Source organism: Psammomys obesus, unplaced genomic scaffold (genome assembly GCF_907164565.1).
Source record: "Psammomys obesus unplaced genomic scaffold, mPsaObe1.curated_primary_1811, whole genome shotgun sequence".
Lineage (NCBI taxonomy): Eukaryota > Metazoa > Chordata > Mammalia > Rodentia > Muridae > Psammomys > Psammomys obesus.
Genome location: NW_026596057.1, coordinates 30,977,789 through 30,995,148, shown reverse-complemented (window position 1 = coordinate 30,995,148; position 17,360 = coordinate 30,977,789). Strand labels below are relative to the sequence as shown.

The following is a 17,360-nucleotide window of genomic DNA, read 5'->3' as shown; positions in this document are numbered from 1 at the left end:
AAAAACCCTGATTGTATGAAGACATTATTTAATAGGCAATATTAGGAACAACAAACATAATGTTCTTGTGGTGAACATTAAAGACTGGAAAGAAGTCAAATCAAAACTTGAAAATCTTGCTGTAGCAGAACACTGTTTAATTTTTTTTAATTTTATGTTAAATTTACATTTTTTTATAATTTCATACCTGAGTACAGTATTTACACCATTTCCACCCTTCAAACTAGTCTATGTGTCCCGCATACTCTCTAAAATTTATATTTACTGTTATTATTGTTCCATACACATATATATACACATATGTACACACACAAACAGCCTGCCGAGTCCACTTATGGTATTGGTCATGTATGTATATGCTTAGGGCTGACCATTTGGGACTGGATAAGCTATGAGGTGGCTCTGTTGAAGACCTGTTCAGACATTCAAAATGGAATTACATAACTGATATCCAATTAAATCATTACCTGAGATTTCTGAATCTATGAAAATCCATTATTCTGATTGTAGAATGATGAAATATTAGAAAGATGGCATAATCCAAGAGTTTAAAAACAAAGATTTATTAAGAATAGAAATGACTAAAGTGAATATATTAATTTAAATTAAAAAAAGAATACAAATGACATTATTCATGTGCATAAAAGAAAGCACCTTACCTTATACAATACACAGAAGTCAGTCAACAAATCATCAGTTAGCTGTCCCTATCATCCATGACTGACTGACCTTTTAATAAATGGTCCTTCTAAAGGAGCTCCGATAAAAAGGACATCTCTCCATGTGATCCATCACTGCCCCCTATGATGCCAAAACCAGCTCACTCTTGACCACATCCTCTGCCAAGCTTGGAAGGCTTCCAAATAACTGCCAACTACTGTCACCTAGATATCAGCTATCCAACAAACACCCCGAAGGAGAAGCATCTTCCTCCACACACATAAAGAACCTTTAGTTTATTTGTAACATGTTTAAAGAAATCAGCTTCAAGTCAAATAAACCTAACCTGTGTCCTATTTTAACCTATGGCCTAATTCTGGGACGTCACTCACTGTAATCTTTCTTATTCATGCTGCTAATGTATCTAATCACCAGACCAGCTAGTCTCTTTTGACTCCATACCCTTCCTCATATCAAATCCAAGTCTGACACACCTATTCCTAGTTCCTAACTCACCCACCTTTCCTGCAAGGTCCCTCAATGCCCTGACAGCAGCACTCACAGACCAGACCTTCACCTGTTTCACGGTGTACACCCTCCTTCCCATCTTGCTATGTGGGCCTTGCAAAAGCATGTGCCTGGTACCCATTCCAGCCTTCCCTGAACCAGTTACTCAACTGTTCTGGACGTTTGGTTCTCACTGCTAGGACCTGCCCAAACCCTATGCTTCTTATTATCTCTGGGAAGCAGGCATCTGCCATTCCTTGAATGGCCAGTTCTGACAAGAATGGTATGAGGCCATTTAGGGAACACAAAGGTATACAGGACATGACTCACACCTTCTGAAAACTGATATTCCAGGAAAGACAGTAGGAAAGACAGTAGGACAAGTATATGGATGATGAGAGAGCACTCTCTAGGCTCGGAGGCAGAAGCAGAGGAACAGAAACCCCTTTATAAGTCTCTGTATAATATTGAGCAGAGATTTAAAAGATGAAGACGACTTTAGTAACTGCAATAGAATAGCTGAGGTGTGGACAGCAGCATAAAAACAGTGAGAGAAGCATAAAGACAGAGCAAAGGGGAGGGAAAGTATAGTTCAATTTATCCAAAAAAGTATAAGTTGTCAGGTGTGATTAAAACAGGGAGCACAGAAATAAATCTAAGGAGATAGGTTAGGATATATAGAAACATATATCCCCCACTGCGAATAGGTGAGCCCACCAATACTATAAAAGCTAACGGTTAATTTACTCTCATATTCTATGCATAAGGCTGGAGTATAAAAAGCAGAAAGCTGGAAATTTGCTTCAATCTGGAACATAATCCTGCAGACACAATATGCAGTCTAAATATGTGGGGACCCCATGTGAAGTATCATCATGGAATTTTGGCAAATAAGCTTGGCCCTGGTAGAAGAGGAACAGGCTCTTTTTGCCATGGGTTAGTTAAGACCTCTGTCCTTCTACAAACAACCAATAAATGCAGATGTTCCCTAGCAGAGCTTTTATATCTAAAATTAATAATCAAGTGTGTGTAAATCTCAATGTTTTCTGTCACCTTAATTCTTAACTAATTCTTTGCTAGCAAAGTAGGACAAATACCACATGCCTACAATTTTACAGTAACTCTGAATAATCCAAATGATTGAACAGCACAGACACATACCTATCTTCCTTTCTCATATTGTCTCCGTCATTCTCCCCTCTTAATGGTATCTTCTTTTCTTCCTACTTTACACCAATGGTTCTATTTCTGTACCCATCCCTCCCAAATGCCACTGCTGACTGGGATTTTCTTTCTCGCTTCCTGTTATGGCCCTTTTCTTAAATGTCATCAGTTCTGTTCACTTTCAGCTACCCACCAACAAGCTCTAAATTTCTCCAGGAATGGAAGACTAAAGGAGAAAAATGAGGAAAAACAAGAAACAAAGGCAAGGTGATCACAGAACCACCTTACAGAGGCTGGGAGGCTGCAGAGGTAACACAGTCTGTCCCTGGCAAACAGGGTTCCAGGAAGGTTCACCCTGATTTGAAACTGACTTTAGCCCCAAACTCTGTGCTATGCAAAACACCCTGCAAAGTTTTCAAGACAGGAAGTGTGGAAGTTCTAACATGCTGAGCATGTCACCGACCTTATGGAGAGCCCTAGAACGAGGCCTCACCCAGTGAAAGACCGTGTTCCACGAGACAGATGCGCTGATACTCTGTAACTGTGCTCGGTACTGCATCTCTCAGCTCGGCCTCTTCACCCATACCTGAGTCAATACCAACTCTACCAATGCTCTCCCCAGGACCAGACAGGGAACTGAGCTCCACGGCTATTCGGGTAGCTTGTACTGTCAAACCCCGCATCTGGCACTTGAAAAAAAAAAATAATAAATGAACCTGGACTTAGTCTTCTGAAAAAGCATCAGGAAAAAGGGGGTGGGGAATAGCCATAAACAATAAGGAGCTATAGTATTCATAAAGTATAAACTGAAATCACTTACAGCAGCTTTAAAATGACCAAACAGGAGTCCTTAGACAAAGAATCCTTTGTATGAAAAGGCCTGTTTCTTCCAACTAGGAGGGAAGTCTGAAGGCACTCAAGTACCAGTCCTATGTTATCAAAGCACCCAGTGGAAATAAGGCGGTCATGGAAAAAGGGGGGTAGGAGCAAGCTACTCATCCTAATGTTCTTAAATGCTTTCCAGCATGGCCAGACATTCAAGACTCCTGTGTGATGGGGGGGGGTGGGGGTGCAGGTAGAGAGATCTTCAGAGCTACAGGCAAAACCTCGATGAAGCAAAGCAAAGGAAGTTAGCTCTTATGCAAAAAAAGAACAAGGCGACTTGGGAGCAAGGGAAGTGGTAAGCTTTCACACTGAGCTACAACACTGGAACAATGCCAAAAAACGGCAGTGCAACACACAGCATGAGCAGCATACTGGCAAGGGGTTGGGAGGCAGCTAGAGCTGACACGTTTGCTATTTTCTTTCACCTTATCTGAAATGGAATGTTTCTCCGCTTTGCTCTGTTGTTACTTAGAAAATATCTGTCTTCTTTACTTAGTAATTTATAGAGTGATTTCAAAACACTCATCCATATTTGGAGCTAAGAGGTTTACATACACTGGGAAAGTCTGATTGCTAGAAGAAAGCTAAGCCAAGATATTGTGATACTCTTGATAGAATTAAGGACTACAATAGGAAAGAATTCTCATTATAATGAAAAGAAAAAGATGTAACAACGGAGCATTTTCTGGCGGTGGTGTGAGGGACCTCTGCTTGAGAACCATCTGCAGGATGTCCTGCAAACACAAGTTTCCAACGCAGAACAATCTTTCCAACGCCAAAGCTCGCGATCAACAAATCAGAATTTCTTAGACAGGCACTCTGGGGACCACAGCTTCAGAAAGCAATTCTGAAAAGCCATACAAACTTTTCAATATATAAAATGTTTTCCACATTCAAATGGATAAACCTATTTAAAGGAACCACGAAATCCCCTAGGGTTGATCTGATCCATTTCTACTTGACAAGAACAGTTACCACACGGGAAACACATACAATAAATAAACACAACTCAACTTCTAAGAGCAAATCACTGACTAAAAGGGTAAAAGGAAACTGAGGTACCATTTGGTGTCTGCACATAGTAAGAAAAGAAGAAACTGGAGGAAGAAAGTATGAGTGGTTTTACAAAGCTTTCAATTTCCTAAGCAACGTGTGACTTTTACTAAAAAAGGTATCTGATCTATGTGGGAATGACTGACTAGAAAACCTGTGACTACCCAGGAACATTGACTTTTCCTGTTTTACTTACGACTAAGTAAAGATTCCTCCCTAGGACAAGCCTCTCCCTAGGCCTGGCCATTTCTTCTCCTTTAAGTCTATTTCAAAGTACACACAGAACATCAAGCCATGTCTCTCTTTTCTTTTTTCTGCAACAGAAATACTTCACAAGGTCACACTTCAGCATTCAGAGATTTGCTGACTGAATAAAGTGTTCAAGGTCTTAACACGGGTGCTGGAGAAGGGACAGTGTTAACTGTCTATCAGCAAATCCTTACTGAGCAAACAGGAGCCACCAACAAAACAACAAATTTGCTAATTCAGGATTAAAAAAAACAAAACAAACAAACAAAACAAAACAAACAAACAAACAAAAAAAAAAAACCACGGTGCATATCATCAGGAGCCTTTGAAACTCCACAGGCTTCATCACCATCAGAAAACAAAGAGCAAGCAAAAGCCTAAGCTGTCCATCAGGAGACGTGGGTTCCAGTGAGACACAGATGAGCGAGCGTGTATCCTCAGGTTTTAGCTTATTCCCACATTCAGTGAGAAGCCTAATCTAGATTTCATCAACTTCCTTCTACTTCAGAAAATGCAGATTTAGTAAGTTAGACATCTGCAGTCCCCTTGAGGAAACTACAAAATAATAATGGGGAATAGAAAGCTTGGTTCCGGAACATTCATTTCACTGTTTCAGTATGATACTATTCCTATTATAATTGTGTAAAACAATGCCTGCCTTTATCTCAGAGATACAGCACTTCTACAAGCTTAAAAATCTGCCATTATACACCAAAAAACATCAGAAATTTCAAAATACTTCACACAAAGAATCTAAGTGAAAAGTATATATGAAGATACTGTCAGGACATTTTAAGTGCAAGGAAAACTAGAGGTACAGCGTATTGCAGGTCAGGTCCTCTGAAGAGACCCTGAAAGGACAAAGTGTAAGGCTGTAAACGTGAAGTCTAAGTCACAACGGAGATCATAGAATGCTGGAGATGCCGGGAAAATAATAATGTCTACAGAGAAAAGCTGAAGGCACTGTGTAGATTTAACCCCAGAGAAATCACAGCATCTCAAAAGGCAAGCTGGACAAACGGGACTATCTAAGTTCTCGGGTACGAAGGGGGTGCCCCCAAGGGCCGGAGGTGTTGGATAAGCATCTACAGAATTTGCTGTTTGTTCTCCAGATTTCCCCTGGAGTTTTTCCTTGCTGTGTCCCATCCCTCACATTTTGAATGATGCTTATTTTGTGCCACTGTATAATGAAGGTATATGACTCAGACTTTTCATTTTACAGGAGTTCACAGCTAAAACTTTGGACATTTAAATAATGCTGAAACTCTTATGACTAAGTTGGACTGAATACATTTCGAGTTGTGAGATAGCCATGAACCTGTATGTGAGTCACAGCAGAGTATCAGGCCTTAAAGGTGAAAAGTTCCCCCACAGGCTCATGTGTTTAAAAACTCCATCTCCAGTTGGTGGTGAGGTTCTGGCAGACTATAGATCCTTTGTGAAAACAAGTCTAGCTAATAGAGATATACCATTCGCGGAGGAAGAGTGCCTTGAGAGTTTAGGCCTGACCATGCTTCTGGCCCCTCATCTCTTTCCAGCACCACTAAGCTATAAACAAGTTGTCTCACACATTTCTGCCAACCATGGTCAAGTCTCTCCCATCACCTTGACTCCTCTGACACTAAGGATGGCACCCGCTTAAACTGTGAGCAAAAAATAAACCTTTCTGGTTAAAAAAAAAAAGAAAAGAAAAGAAAACAGAAGTAAAGACATAGCCATTAGTATGTCCTTCAATGAGAAGACACAGATGTAGACATACAGAGATGCTACCATGCAACAGGGGCAGATTTGCGTGATACATTTATTAACCAAGTAATAAAGTCTGACACCAATACTGGAAAGTTAAAGAAAAAGAAATACACACAGCACACCTTCCCAAACCTTCAAACACAAATTTGATCTCTAATTTGCATCCTTTAGAACTGGAACCAATTCTGTCCAGGTTGTTCTATGATGCCAGGTAGTGCTATGTTATAGCAGACCTAAGAAACGCAGTGTGGTATCCTGGGGCTCACTGATTCCCCTTCTATGATGGGGATGGCTAAGGTTTGGTTCTGGGGAAACTAGAATAGCAACTTCCTCCTTATTGCAGCTTCACTTTAGAAAAAAATTAATCATTAAAATACTATCTCAAATGTGCAAAACATTAAATTATAAATATGGAAATCACAGGGCAAAGGGAAAGGAAAATTCAAGCAAAGGAAAGAAAGGTGCAACTGCGGAACAGTGAAACATCTGACAAGGTGGGGCCAAACATCATAAGACTTTGTCCCATTTCCCTCACCAGAAGGGTCTGTGATTAGAGAAACGGATGAAATGAAACCACCACTCACTGAACCGAACCCATGGTTCTACACTTACAAAGATGTTTTCGTTTACTATTCAAAGCACACTGGTGTGAGCCGGAAACAAGAGTCTGAAAAAAACTAAAACTACTCAACAAGGGTGGTAAAAAAGGGAAACAAACCTAGGGCATTGTGCCTGGGCTTTTCCACATCGCTGTTTTTAAACACACCAAGAAAAAAAAAATTTCACATGTAGAAGGGTCAGAAGATGCTACCTGAAGCTGAAGGCAACTGGCCACGAGCTCTGAAATGCCCATTGTTTCCTCCTGGCCTTCCTGAGGACTTGCAGAGTCAAAATTCCCATACAACCAAGGGCCACTCCTGGCCAGGGCGAACAAATTCTACTGTGTGATTTGCAAGGTGTTTCATTTTCCATCGCATTCCACTGCTTCTCAGGAAGCACCCCAGCCAGCCCAAAATTCATTCTTAGACTAAAAGGAGGCCCTATTTCTCCCGTGGCCACACATTCCTTGACAACAGGCCCTTTCCAGTTATTTACTGTTTTCTTTTTTTAACTAGAAGACTAAGTCCACTTTTTTTTTTCTGTTTTTTGGTTTGTTTTGTCTTGTCTTGTCTTGTCTTGTCTTGTCTTGTCTTGTCTTGTCTTGTTTTGGGGGGGTGAGTCTGTTGCATTGGATGCAGTTGTTGTTTGAGATATTACGTAATCCAACCTGCACTGGAACTTCCAATACTCCCCCTCAGCTTACCCTGTCTAGGATTACAGACGTGTGGAACCATTCTCAGTTTTCCACATCTTTAAAAAAGAAATAAAAACAAATAAGCAAGTAAAAATTAAAGGCTCACTAACTCACACATGCCCAAATTTTTCTGTAATGGTGACAGCCATGTCAGTAAGCTAAAATAAAAACTAACGAATGAAACATAGCAAGATCCACTCCTCTTAGGAGTATCACTAGTTTAAAAGCAGGTAAATGACTGGCATCAGATTCTACCGTAGTCTCCTGAGGAAGCAGGAGACAGCGCACACGCACACATGCCTTCATCATCTCAGGATGGGTCTGGGGGCCCCCAAGGGCAGAGGGTGTCTAAAGCCAACCGTAGAGACAGAACTCCATTCCCTCTCTAGGCTATTCTGAGAATTAGCCCCCTTCTTTTCGCAGATTATTTTCTCTAGTAAATCTTTTCTACATCTGTCCTAATAAGTAAATACTTTTATGCCCCTATCCTTCACAGCAGGACACCAACCTAAGTGACCTGCAGGTTTAGGAACACCAATAAGCAAAATTTGGGACTGCACAGTAGACATTATACACAATTTCTGAAAATAAAAACTTGACAGTGTACTGTTGTTGGGATCTCAATGTCTTAGAATTCGTGTGTGGGGCTTTGATGTTCTTTTCTATATAAGTAAAGTTTTATTGGAGCACAGCTACAGCCACATGTGTGGGGATTGTTTGTGGCTGTAGAAGCAGGAGCTCCAGCAGATAATACAGCCCACAAAGCCAAAAATACTTATTATGAGATTTTTTAGAGTTTGTGAACCTATCTGTATAAAAGGCAGACTGGAGCTTAAAAGTAGCCCTTAACTACTGCCCACACAAGAGCTGTGGCAACACACAAAAATGACCACCTCCACTACGTCACAGAAAGCACACACCTGTACATTTTCATAGACCAGCAAGGTTTTCTCATGTGTACGCTGTCTGCATAATATTGTGGCTAGCTATTAACTTTAGCACAACTCATCCTATTAGGTCATCATATACACAATATGACAAAGTATTTTTTTTAATAAAGGCTGAAAAATCATTTATGCTCAAAAAAAAAAAAAAAAAAAAAACCAGAATGTTTCTTAGCATCCGTCCTCATTCCCACTGTGTGGCGCGCACACACAAAATCAACTATAAGTTATTTTCTTTAGAAGGAAAAAATATTTTGAGACGTAGGTAACATCATAGGGATAATCAAACTATCAAATGGCAAATTACAAATCAGTAGAAGTTTTACAGCTCACAGTTGTATAACATTAAAGATTCTAACTAAGAATATTAACTCATGCCTATAATCACAGCCCTTGGGAAGCTGAGGCAGGAGTATTCCATGATTTTGAAGGCAGCCTGGGCTGAATACATAGTAAGTTCCAGGCCAGCATAGGCTCCAAAGTGAGACCCTATGTCAAGAACAACAACAACAACAAAAAATAAATAAATAAATTCTGAACTGTCATTATATTTCACAAATGCACATGCTTGGATATAACTATATAACCAAATGTTATTTCACCTACCCTCTCAATGAAATAAAATCGCAAGAGGAAAAAATAAATTGGAACTTTAAAAGAATATTTTACAATGCTGCTAAAAGAAATGTTGCTATATTAGTAGAAATGCAAACAAAGTAATTCAAAGTAAAGAGTAACCATCCAGCCGGTCATCTTGGTGCACTTGGGGAGGTAGAGGCAGGCGGATCTCTGTGAGTTCCAGGCTAGCCTGGCCTAAAAGTGAGTCCAGGACAGCCAAGGCTACACAGAGAAACCCTGTCTCGAAACAAAACAAAAAGAGACAGAGAGAAAGGAAGGAAGGAGGAAGGGAGGGAGGGAGGGAGGAAGGAGACAGTAACCATCCGCCACTCACACACCTTCAGAACTATAGCAAGTTTGCTCCCATTCTGTAGTTTCGCTTACTAAGTAAAATATCTGCCTACGCACTAATCAAATATTTGAAAAGAAACAGGTGAAACTGGGAACGGATACCCTGAGCATTCTTATACTAACAAAGTCTATTTCTTTTAAATCACTGGCATTTTTCAGTAAGTGCTGAAGGCTTCCTTTGTGGTAAGCCAGGGCCTAGAGGCACCGACTGCAATCACCAGAAGCCTGGATGTGAGAGGCGAGTCCTGACAATATGGATCTTAACAGAGTGTCACTGCTCTGCCCCTCGGCTTGCAGGACGCTGCGATGCTGGTTTTTAATCTAGTGTGGAAGGGCATGCCAGCGATGCGACCTCGGCTCTCCTCCGCTAGCGTGGGGCCACCGTACCGGGGGTGTTTTCTCGTTTTACTAGGCTGGGGAGAAACTGTCCAAGTGTCCAGCCAAGAAAGCATTTGTGGGAAAGGAATGGCATGAGACAGGTATCATCCAGATAAATAAACTTTAGTAGTTCAGATTACAAAACAGGTCTGTTTGTCTGAAAATGAGGTCCTGACTTTTTAAAACCGATGATTGTCTTAACCGTATTAAGATGGCCAAACTGCCATAAGTGTTTCTAACGAGTTTTCTTCGGGCAGTTCTTGGTTTTCAGTTTCAGATGATCTCGCGGTAAAGTCCCAGTCAGTCACAGACTATATTTAATCTGCTGACCAGGTTCGTTTCTTATCTACTGTGGCTCCTGTGGAAGCGGTGACTTCAAGCTGAGCCGGAATCTCGAAAGGTAACAAAGGGCGCAGAGGAAACCAGAGCCCCCTGCCTCTATTTTTACGCACTGATTTCACAGGGCTGCGCCTCAGCCCTGCTTTCCACAGGCCCACATCCTCGGAGAAACTTGGCCTGGCTCTCCCAGCGCAAGGCAGCGGTAGGAAGTAGCCGCCCTCCGGAGCCGGGGGCCGGTGTCCTCGCCGTTCATTGGCCGCGGTGGCTGTCAGTGCCCCGAAGGGCGGGGACGCCCACCTTCGAGCGGAATCGGAGGACTGCATGGTCACAGGGTCCAGATTCCCCTTCCACTCCGCCCCAGGGTTCCTTCTCCTTCTCTGCGAGCCCTCCTCTCAGCATCCACCTTCCTGCCCCTCTAAGAAGCAAAGTTTTTCCAAACGTCCAACATCCCCCCCAAGGCCAAAGCAGAGGATGTAACAGTTTGGGATGTAAAACAGATTAAGGACCTGATCCCGCGGAGTGGAGCCGAGGGCTGTGAAGATGAAACAGCTGCTTAGGTTGCAAGCCAGCTGAATCAAGTGCACTGGGCGTCACGAAGTAGTGCAGCCATGAATCCCAGCAAGAAATGCCACGAAGCAATGCAGGCTGTATTTCTTACTCAGCGTTTTCAGAATTTGCCCGGTTGTCCCAAAGACACTATCCATTTTTGAGCGTGGGTACTCAGCCCCTCTTGGACCACATTAACATCCTATCGTCCAAAGGGAGGAGATTTATAATATATATATATTCTGAATGTTATGCTGTAATTCGCCCTACCAAGCACACGGTCATGAGCGGCTGTAGACAACGTGCCTCCTGAGAACTGCAGATTCCTTGGAGGAGAAACTAAAGGGTGGTCCCAATAATGCTCTAAAAACTACGGGTATCTGGTTGCTTTTAATAACAACCTTTAGGAGTAGTAATCTCAAAGAGAAAAAAAAAAAAGTAATTCCATCTCTATACTGTTTTATCTATGTTCAGCTCCATCACCAGAATTGTAAAGGGCACAAAATCTTGCTCTAAAGTAAATATATTCCTAGTATTTAGCCCGGGCAAAGACCTAGGCTACAGGAGCTCAGTGCGAGCGACAATAAACGCATCCTCTGAGGGTCTCCAGCACCAGACGGAGGCGGCTGGCATTGCTCAGCAGCAACCCCCACTGCCTCTCTAACTCCACGCTGGCCCCGTTTGTGACTCAGCTCATACTCTGCTGCAAACCAGGCCTCGATCGGGGTCGGTCCGTTACAGACCCGGCTACCCCTGCACTCAGGACTCCCGGGGTCTGTGAACTTCACTTTTCTAAACTGAGCTGCAGCCGAACCGGTGGAGCCAATCCGCGAGCGGTAAATAGCCACCGTGGCCAATGAGCTAGGCCCGGAGGCGGGTCTTCGCGGGAGTTCCTCCTGTCCCAGCCCGGAGACCTGTTGCCGCCGCCGCCACCTCGGGGGAGCTTCCCCGGGGTCCGGGCGCCGCGGGCGCCGAGCTCCCGCAGCCTGGGGCCTGCACCGCCCTCCGCCAGCGGCGAGCGGCCCGGCCCGACCTCGGAGGCACGCGAGCCCCAGGCCCCACGCGGCCCGCCCGCTCCCCGCACCGGCCCCACCCGGCCGGGCCGTGCAGACTCACCGGGACGCCGGAGCAGCTCGGCGCACGCGGGCTGCGGGCTGCGGGATCCCGGGCCGTTCGCCTGTGCCCGCGCCGGCTCCCACCCCGCTCGGCCGGCGCTTCCCACTGCGAGCCTAGCGGCGGCCCATCCTCCCGGCTCCGCTCCTCCTCCCGCGGCCGCGGCTGTCAGGAGGGTAAACATCCCGGCATCCCCGAGGAGAGGGCGGGCCGCCGCAGGCCCCTCCCCGCGCCCGCACCCAGCTCGCGAGCCCACGCCGCCACTTTCCCGAGAACTGGGGTGTCCCTCGCCCACGGCGGTCGGCCGCTGCCCCCGATCGCCGAGTTTCGATCCCACTCTCTTCTACCAAGTGCTTCAAGCTGCCTCTACACCTTGTCCGTGCAGGGAACCGAGAGTTTTCCCGGAGTCCGGTTAGGCACGTCGTGACTTTAGGGTCCCCGCATTGGGAATGCCTTTCAGGACGTTTGCGAAAGTTGAGCTACGAGGTGCGGTATGCAGGATCTTGGAGATGCGGGCATACTTATAAAGTCGCATTACAAAAATATTACATTACATAAATAATTTTACACGTCACATGTTTGCAATATGGTTCTCTCCCTAGGACATGGAGCTGTTAAAAAAAAAAATAAAAATAAAAAGCAATGTTTTGATTCCTACTGTTGCACTAACCAGACTTGAACTGCTGGGGCAGACAGCTGGGAGGTGGTGTAGAGTCTGTCATACCTGGATTCTGATCTCCTTTCAGTGGACAGTCATTTAACTTCAAGTTATCAATGTCTTTCTCGGAAGGATGGCTTTAACGCCTCTCTTTAGAAGTAGAGTCGATGAGATACAGCAGTGTGCTTGAGCAGAGGGTCCAGACCTTCTGTAGCACTAGGTTTTTCTGGTTTCATTCCCCTGCCACGGGAACTAGGAGCCAAAAATAACGGGATTGTAGCTCAAATATGCTTAAACGATGGAATTAGGATTTAGAACATTTGGGCCTAACGAGATGGCTGAGAGGGTAAAAGCACTTGCTTCCAATCCTGATGACCTGAGTTTGGTTCCCTTTATGAGAGGAGAGAACTCCCCACAAGCTGTTTTCTGACGTCCACACTGCAGTGTGGCACACAGATATGAGTACGCATGTGTGAAAGATAATTACAAAATAAACTTACAAACTTCAATTTTAGAAAGAGAATTAAGTTTCAAGAGGAGACCTTGGTGCAAGCACTTAAACACGCAGATGTGGCAGGTAGGTAGCGTTCTAAGATGAGGGCTCGGTGAGGAACCGCATGCAAAGGCCTGCTTTCATAAAATCTAACTTCAGTGAGAAAGTCCAGATTACCTGATGCCTTTTATATCCGAGGGCAAGTCACAGAGAAATAAAGCTGGGGAGTGGGAGTGTTCCTATAATATGTTTATCTGAGAAGGCCACTAGGCATTTGAGCAGAGGTCTGAAGAAGTGAGGGAAAAAATCATGTGACTATCAGGAGGTAGAATGTTTTACACAGGAAATGCAAAGTTACCCTGTGTAACCATGGGTTTGCCATGTTGAAGAAGCAACCAGGAAGTCAATGCAGCTAGAATTCAGAGAGCAAGGGGGAATGGCTGATGACATAAGAGGGGGTGAGGTACCAGAAAAGGGAGCGATGTAGAACTTCTATTTTATCCTGAATAAAATGGAAAGCCATGTCAGGAGTAAGCTGAGAGAATACAATCTTGTGGGAATAGACTGTCCAGAGCAACTAGACGTTGAAAAAAAGATAGCAATGGTCTCTGTAAAATATACACATCAGGCTTAGACCAGGGCACCAGCAATACAAGTAGCAAAAACAGACAAACTTCAGACATATTTCCATGCAAGAACCAACAAGGTTTGCTGGTGTAGTGAATGTGGTGTTTGAGAGGAAGACAAGATGAAACCAGCAAGCTGGTATTTGAACCATATCATATGGTCAGGTCACACAAAATCAGTCATAGGGACAATGACATTTGAGTTGCCGTGCACAGGCATAGCTTACAAAAACAATAATAGACACCTTCAAGGTAAAGTTTAACCTGATGCATGGGTGAGAGTTTGTTCTTACTCTCTTCAGTATTCCCATTTTAGAAATTGTGGATTGATAGGTATCTTGTACAATAGCCCAGTTTAAGCATGATACCAATTTATCTACATACTAAATAGTCCACTGATAAGCAACCACTAAACATAATGAACCCTGAGTTTTGGTTAAATTGGGCAAAAGTTAGCTCACACATCCTTGATGGCCACAACCTTTATCTAGGAAAAATCCTGTTGTTATATGATATCCAAAGTACTGAAATAATCTAATATGTCCTATTTTTTCCACTTGTGAAGAAGGCTTCATGGCTACAGATATTCATCTGTAGTTTGGTGCACAGCGCTTTTAAAGACTAGAAGAAGGTCAAAACAGAAGACACTGTACTTTTTCTTTCTAAATTTATATCACCTTTGTTGTGAGTAGGCATGGCTATTCCCAGCTGCCAGCAGCCAGCCTCCTGGCCTGGAGCAAATGCTAATGGAAAAGCAGAGAAGCCTGCCCAAGAAGGCCCTTCTGGGCCAGGCCACTTAGAGCAGGAGCAGCTTTAACTGCTTTTCCATTCATCTCCCCTCTGAACTTGCTCCCAAAATGCTGCTTTAGCTCCAGGATCTGCATTAATTATAGTCCTTTGTATGAACAACCCAGTGTTTATGAATAATTAGCATGCAGCACATATATTACATATCAGATTCACTTGGTTATAATTGGTATCTGGATATCATACTTAAAACCGTTCAGTTCATAACCAAGTCTTCACATACGTGTGTATACAAATGTGTGTGTGGATAGGTAGGTAGGTAGATAGATAGATAGATAGATAGATAGATAGATAGATAGATAGATGCTGGCCCCATTCAAGAAAAAAAATTATCAGCAATATTTATTCCTAAAACCATCTCTTCATAAACTAACCCAAAACAGATGTTGCATACCAGTTTCAGTATAAATGTAATTTCTCCATAAGGAAAGAACTTAGAAGGAAAAAAAATGTTTCCATGAAGAAGAATGATGAAGTAATATTAAAAATAATTCTCCTTTGAGAGAGAACCTGGCCACTGGGGTAAACCAGAAAGGTCTAGTCTTCTTGATTCAAACATAGCACTGGTAACAGCTGTACTTAAAAAGCTACTAGCGAGACTGGCAGCCACTAAGCTTGGCAGCTAAATGGTGATGAGGCTTAGTCAAGCTGTTGAAATGTCTGGAGTAAACTGGGCCAAGAGGAGGAAGTCAGAGTACAGACTGCAGACAGCCCAAGGGAGATCACTTTTCTCTGGCCTTGGCTTGTGGTTACTGTACAGTGTCAGAGAGTAAATACAACACTTTGAAAACACCCATGAAAAATATTAGCAATTTTCATTTCCACATTTAATGGCTCCTTGCAATTGTTAGTGGGTTGTTAACAGATGAGCTTCCATTATAACAACTAAATCCATCTTAGCTTTATTCTCACATTAAATCCCTAGAATTGAGAATCTCAAAGACGAAATGCTACCACGTTCAAATTATTGAGTTATGATAGTTTGGGGATATAGTTCATAGTTAAAAATAGTGGCATACTGACCGTGACTTTTCCATGGCTATTTTTGCAATAGTAATGAAACTGAAGAGATGTTTTAAGGTGTATTTTAGGTAGAAGACACTGAGATATGATTGTGCAAAATAGGAAGCAATGGTTCAAACAGCTGCTAGGATTTACATCACGATTTTTTGCTCACTAGAATTCAATTGAATTTGTTTCTTTCTTTTTACGCAAGTTGAAGAACCAATATGCAATGGGCAAAAAGAACAATGTGGGAAATACATTAAGAAGTTACACCGTATCGTGTGGGACCAAACGGTGAAGTAATTTCACCATGCGGTAGTGTGGCCCCTCCGGCCATCGCCACAGTTCGCAAGCACCTCTCAGTTATCTACACTGTCGGAAACCCAGGTCAATAACATAATCAGATCTCAAAGAGTTTTAATTGCAGGTTTCTTAGTAGCACAGGCATATGCTTTTGTGTCTACTTGGAAATAAAATATTATAAATAGCCTGTCATTTTACAGAGCTAGACGGAAAGGTTTCAAAGAATTGTACCTAATTTCCCTGCTCTGTCTCCACCCAGCTTGTAGAGATAGCCTTGTGTGTTAGTCATTCCTACTTTGGAATGTGCCAGATCCGCTCAGGTGTGGACAACAGGAGCAGTGGTCCATTTCCTAACAGAAATGAAAGCAGGACAATAAGATCTTCTGTTTGGCTTTAGTGTTTCCTCATACTTGCATTGAGAGGCTTGCCTCAGGTTCTACTCCCAAAGGCCTGCCCCTAACACCTTCACTGAGAGGAGTGAAAGCTGATCCTGTTTTCATCTTTCCAGCCCCCTTTGTTCATATTTAAGCACTGGCTGCTTACAGTGTACATTTCTTCCATCTTTAGTTGTTCTGCTTAATGACAGAAGCATGAAATACCTTAGTAATTTTTTTCAGCAGTTCAATTGGCTGCTAATGTTCAAGCTGCTCGGAAGCCCAGGCTGTGAGTAAAATCAGATGTGGAATAGTGCCCCATTGAATCCAAAGGTATTACTGGAAGCAGTCTCCACGTGCTTTAGAACAATGAGCCTAGTCAATCATCAACAGCCTCAGCAGCCTGTGTCATTCTGCCACTGAATTTGCCACTGGCTGACATCCCAAATATGGAGATCTTTTTTCTTTGCTCTCTGAACTATCTCTGTGTTCATGCAGAAATCGGTATTGTATAGAATAAGAAGCTCAGAGAATAAGATTTATAAAATAGTGCTGTTTCCAAGGCTTGAGAATTTCACACTGCAGATGCCATTCTAGTGGCACCAAGGCAAGCCTGCACATATCCATAAGCTTTATGGGATAATATCCTCTCTAAAAACGTGAAAAGTAAACAATAGACTGTTTCTCAAAATAACCCTCTTTGGACAGATACATTGAATGTGTCCTTCTGTGTTATTTACCACTGTAGAACTAGTAGTTTATTTAATCTATAAAAATTTTGAATTATGAAATGTATATAAATAAGCTTTCATTAGTGTTTTAGGTTAGCATATAACTTAATATATTTACTATGGTATTTTCATATATATGTATAAGTTTTGTAATGCACCCCTTCCCCCTCTGACTAGTCCCTTCTTGACCGAATAGCCCTCCCTTATTCTGTTATCATATCACATGTATTCTGTTACCCCCTAAAGGAAAGTATTTTTTAAAATTAATTTTATACATTTTAGTAAAATCATTTCAACAACTAAAAGACATCACTACTTAAACCATGTTTTTATTTACCCTTTCCCACTCAAATTAAAAGTCAAAAATAAATTTCTTTCTGAAAATACAATTAAAGCATTGTTCTTCATTTCTAAATTAAATAAAATTGATAGATCTATGGTACTATATTCATGACTCCTATCTAAGCAGTCAGGCAGGTTTCTCTGTTCACAAATAAAACTTTTGGAAATAAA

General features: G+C 42.6%; 1 protein-coding gene across 1 annotated transcript in view; it reads right to left on the bottom strand.

Annotated features, from left to right (window-relative positions):
• Positions 1-12,009, bottom strand: part of Nek7 (NIMA related kinase 7) — a 129,946-nt gene extending 117,937 nt beyond the window's left edge. Inside the window, exon 1 of the mRNA XM_055624647.1 lies at positions 11,854-12,009. The gene's annotated coding sequence lies outside the window, so the exon portion shown is untranslated. The remainder of the gene's footprint in view (positions 1-11,853) is intronic.
• Positions 12,010-17,360: the final 5,351 nt, after the last annotated feature.